We start from the raw sequence: 5,407 nt of genomic DNA, 5'->3' as shown, positions 1-5,407 counted from the left end.
ACATTTTTTTAATCCAGTCCTCTTTTGATGGGCAGCATGGTTGTTTCCAGGTTCTTGCTAAGGATTTTTGTGTCTATGTTCATAAGAGATATTGGTCTGTAGTTTTCTTTCTCTGGTGTGTCTTTTCCTGGCTTTGGTACCAGAGTGATACTGGCCTCAAAGAATGAGTTAGGAAGGATTTCCTCCTCTTCAATCTTGTGGAATAGCGTCAGTAAAATTGGTACCAGATTTTCTTTGAAGGTGTGGTAGAATTCAGCTGTGAGAACATCAGGTCCTGGACTTTTTGTTGCTGTTGTTGGGAGACTTCTAATCAATCTGTTCAATCTCATTACTCATTATTGATCTGTTCTGGGTTTCTTTCTGATTAAAGGTCGGAGGGCTATATGTTTACAATAATTTGTTTATTTTTTTCTAGATTGTCTAGTTTGTTGTATAGGAGTGTTCGTAATAATCTCAGATAATCCTTTGAATTTCTGTTATGTCAGTTGCAATGTTTCCATTTTCATTTCTGATTGAGCTAATTCTGATTGAATCTTCTCTCTTTGCTTCTTAGTTAATTTAGCTAGTGGTCTATCAACTTATCTTTTCAAAGAATAAACTTTTTGTTTCATTGATCCTTTGCATTTTTAAAAATTTCAATTTCATTTAGTTCTGTTCTGATTTTCATTATTTCTTTTCTTCTGCTAGTATTGGGTTTGGTTTGTTCATGTTTTTCTTGTTCTTTGAGGTATGATGTTAGGTTGTCACATGTGACCCTTCAGTCTTATTAGTATAGGTCTTAAGTGCTATAAATTTTTCTCTGAGTACAGCTTTGTCTGTGTCACAGGGGTTTTGATAACTTGTTTCATAGTTGTCACTCATTTTGAGGAATTTTTAAATTTCCATCTTGATTTCATTGTTGACTCAAGGATCATTTAGGACAGATTGCTTAACTTTCATGTTTTTGTTTGGTTTTGTGAGTTTTTTGAGTTAATTTCTAGTTTTATTCCACTTTGGTCTGAGAAGATGCCTGATAGAATTTTGATTTTTTAAAATTTATTGAGACTTGATTTGTAACCTAGCATATGTTCGATCTTGGAGAATGTTTTATGTACTGATAAGAAAAAAAATGTATAATTAGTAGTTTTGCAGTAGAATGTTCTGTAGAGTCTATTCCATTTGCTTTAAGGGCCAGTTTATCTCCAATGTTTCTTTGTGGACTTTCTGCCTTGATGTCTTTCTATTGCTGTCAGTGGAGTGTTGGAGTCTCCCACTATTATTGTATTGTTATCTAACTCCTTTTTTTTTTTTTTTTAGGTCTAGTTGACTTTGTTTTATAAAGCTGGGGACTCTGGTGTTAGACACATATATTTAACGTTGTTACATTTTCTCTTTAGATTTATCCATTTATCATTATATAATCATCTTTTCGTTTTTACTGTTGTTAATTTAAAGTCTGCTTTATCAGGTATGGGAATGGCTACTCCTTGTTTTTGATTTCCATTTGCATGGAATATTTTCCCCCATCCCTTTGCCTTGAGTCTATAAGAGTCTTTGTGTGGTTAATGGGTCTCTTGGAGGTAGCAGATATTTAAGTTGTGTTTTTTTAAAAATACATTCTGTCAGCCTTTATCTTTTTAGTGGGACATCAGACCATTTACATTCAGCATTTATAATAATACATAAGGTACTAGTCCATTCATCATACTGTTTGTTGTCTGATTATTTTATATATTTATTTATTTTCTGTATTGTGTTGGTGTTCCATAAGGCCTCCGAGCTTCATGATTGCCAATGTTTTTCTATTGGTGTATTTTGACCTTTTGTTTCAGCAGTTTGAATATTTCTTGCAGAGCTGATGTAGTGATGATAGATTCCCTCAGTATTTGCTTGTCTGAGAAAGACTTCATTTCCCCTTCATTTATAAAACTTAGTTCTGCAGGATGCAAAATCCTTGGCTGACTTTATTCTGTTTGAGGAGATTGAAGATGGGGCCCCAATTCCTTCTGACTTGGAGGGCTTCTTCTGAGAAGTCTACTATTAGTCTGATAGGTTTACCTTTGTAAGCTATTTGATGATTTTGTCTCACTGATCTTAAAATTCTTTCTTTCACACTAACTTTGCATACCCGGATGATTATATACCTTGGGGATGACCTTTTTGCAATGAATCTTCTGGAGGTTCTTTGGATTTCTTGAATCTGGATGTTAAATCTGTGACAAAGCCGGGAGGTTTTCCTCCATTATTCCTTCAAATAAGTTTTCCAAACCTGTTGCTTTCAATTCTTCTGAACACCTATGATTCCGAGATTTGAGTGTTTTACATGTGCTCACATTTCTTGTTTCATTCTTTTTTCTTTATTGTCTGCTTGGGTTAATTAAAAAGTTTTGTCTCCAAGTTCTGAGATCCTTTCTTCTGCTTATTCTAGTCTACTTTTGAAACATTCTACACATTTTGTATTTCCCTGAATGATTTTTTTCATTTCTAGAATTTCAGCTTGTTTTTTTTTTAAGGTGTCTATCTCTTTGAAAAATTTTTTTCCATTCATGTCCTAAATAGTTTTTTAAAAAATTTCTTATGTTGGTTTTCAACTTTCTCCTGAAGCATTTTGATCAATTTTAAAATCAACATTTTGAATTCCATGTCTGGAATATCAAATTTTCATTTTGGTTAGGGTCCCTTGCTGAAGAGTTAGTGTAATTTTTTGAGGGTGTTGGAGAACTCTGTTTTTTCATATCATTAGAATTATTTTTCTGGTTCCTTCTCATTTGGGTAGACTATTTCTTCTTATTTGAGGGTGGTAGAGGGCTGGCAAAGGCACTGTAGGTTTCCTCTTGGTTATATATAACGTTGGTGTGGTGAGTAGTTTCTCAATTGCCAGCTGTAGCAGTCCTATGCTGGGTACCTGCACTGCCTTGATTGGTCAGAGTAGCTTGGAAAACAGTGTTAGCTGGGTCTGAGATCAGCCCTTACCCACAGTTGAGGTATTATATCTGATGTGGTGGGCTGTGATATTGATCTCTGGCAAGGAGTTGGCACTTGTGGGAGAAAGTCAGCTGCAGTGGTGACTGTGGGGTTTCTCCTTTTGCATGTGTTACTCCAAGGAAATGCTTAGCCAACCTAGGTGGATGGCAAGGCTCTGGGATTACCCAAGTTCTCTGTCTGATTTGAACCTTTGAGGGGAGTGCAGGGGGAAAGGTGCTCAAGAACCTCACAAGAGTGCACTCTTGGCTACCCCAGTGTAGATTAGGAGGGAGTCCCAGGCCTCTAGAGTGATGTTGTTTTGTAGTACAGGCTCAGAAGAATTTGCACAGGGAGTGAGAGGTTGCCATGGCAATGTGTCCCACAGGCTTCATGCCTTAGCCTCAGGCTCTTTGCCTTTTGAATGTCAAAGTACAGCCAGCCTCATGATCTCAGGTGTTTTCAGGGCAGCCTGCCCCAGTCAGGAGCTGTCTATTACAGTGGAGTTTCTCCTTTGGGCCCATTTCCTCCCAGGCCCGCTGAAAGCAGCATGCAAGGGTTGAGTTCCTGGAATATGGTGGCTGGTGCTGCACTACTCCACATGGATTTCAGGAGTTTCCTGTGAGGGACTAAAGTCCCACAGACTCAGGGGGCCCTCCAAGACTTTGGCAAGGGCACAGAACTTATAAATTTCCCTCACTTACCTTTTCCACTGGGTCTGGAGGCTGCTGGCAGTCTGTGGTCCAGGTGAGAATCTGGCTAGCTCCAGCCCAGATCTATAGATCTTTCTCTTCTTTGCACTATATGGTTATTATCACTTTCTTGATAAGTAATGGTGTGTGCTACAAGTTTTGTTCCTCTCCGAGGAAGCCCTCTCTATCTTGGTTTACTCTGTAGGAGAAACATGCTCTGTCTGCCTTGTGCCACCCATCTTGATCACACACCCAGCCTTTAAAAAAAGCATTTTTAAATTGTGAGAGCTGGCAAAGATAATGTTCGTGGAGACCTAATCCTTTTTTTGCCAGACAGAGCTTTGATGACTGTTCCACTCCAACTTAATCTTCTTATCTCTCTTAGCTTCCATCATTACTGAGAACTTTAAGGCTCTGGACTCTCAAGGTTCCAGAGGGCGTATTATTTTCCAGCTCTCCTGCAGGACTGTATTCCCTCATAAGGTATTCTGAGCCACTTCTTCTTTTGCTTTAGTTCATCCATCAACTCACTTCCAAAATCATTCTATCATGCTGAAATATCTTATCTGCTTGTAATGCTTCTTAACTGTCTCTTCATTGTTGCAGGTAAATGTCTGTCTTCACATTTTATATTGTAATTTCCATTCATATGTCAGGAGGAATTGTGTGTTTTCCAATTTAAATCAGAATTTTCTCAATCATCGTCTATACCAATGACACCCAATCTGAATCCCCATCCCAAACTTCTTTTCTGAATGCCAGGCTTATGTATCAGATTTTTTTCTAGAACATCTCTTAGGATATCGCTCAAACTCAATATTCCACAAACTGAAGTTTTCTTCCTTTTGCCAGATTTCCTATATTTTTGCTGTTGGGCAGACATGGGCAACATCTTCTCTTTAGTTGCCCAAATCAGAGGTGCCATTTTTACCATCTCTCCTCTATTTACCATCTTCCTAACCACTCAACAAATTACTTCAATTATGTCTCCTAAATATTTCTCAAATATAGCCACTCCTCTGTATCAGATTTGACATGGATTGTTAAAGCATTCTGACTTGTTTCCTACTACTATTTTACCCCTTTCTAGAGCATTCTGAATACTGCTGCTGGTGGAACCTTTCTACATTTCAAATATGATACTGTTTCTTCCTTGTTTAATATTCCTCAGTGACTCTTCATTGTTCCCAGGAAAAAGGAAAAAATCCTTAATGTGACACATAAAAGCCTTTATGATCTGGACGGGGCTCTTCACTCCAATCCCCCTGGTCATCCTGATAACCAGCCCCCAACTGTGCTTTTCAGTCACAGTGAATTGCTTAAAGTTCCTATGATCTTTTGTACTTTTTGGTGTTTTTTTGCACGTACATTTTCCTCTGCCTGGAATCCTCCTCCTTCCCATTTATAACTGGCTAGCACTGACCATCTTTTAGGTCTTCAAGGTCACTCTCTCTGAGATATCTTCACAAGTCCTCAAGGGTGCTCCTCCCACGTGTTTTCATAGAACCTTTTAATGTGCTGTGATGTAACTCTACAAGATCATGAAATAGGAATTGTAAACAGTGCTCAGCAAACATAGGCTTTGGCACATTCTCCCACACATTTAAGCCAAGCATGTCTTTGGATTCTATACTCAGACCTAATACATATTTTATTCTAATAGAAGTGTGAAGAAAACATTTCGTGATAATTTTGTTCCATATAAGTTAAGAGTTGGAGTAATTCATTCAATTAAAGTATTATCAAAGTCTTTATATTATTTTCTTTTTTGTTCT

The sequence above is a fragment of the Carlito syrichta genome, unplaced genomic scaffold, assembly GCF_000164805.1.
Source record: "Carlito syrichta isolate Samal-C Ts95f unplaced genomic scaffold, Tarsius_syrichta-2.0.1 Scaffold147172, whole genome shotgun sequence".
Classification (NCBI taxonomy): domain Eukaryota; kingdom Metazoa; phylum Chordata; class Mammalia; order Primates; family Tarsiidae; genus Carlito; species Carlito syrichta.
This window is presented reverse-complemented; position numbering follows the sequence as displayed.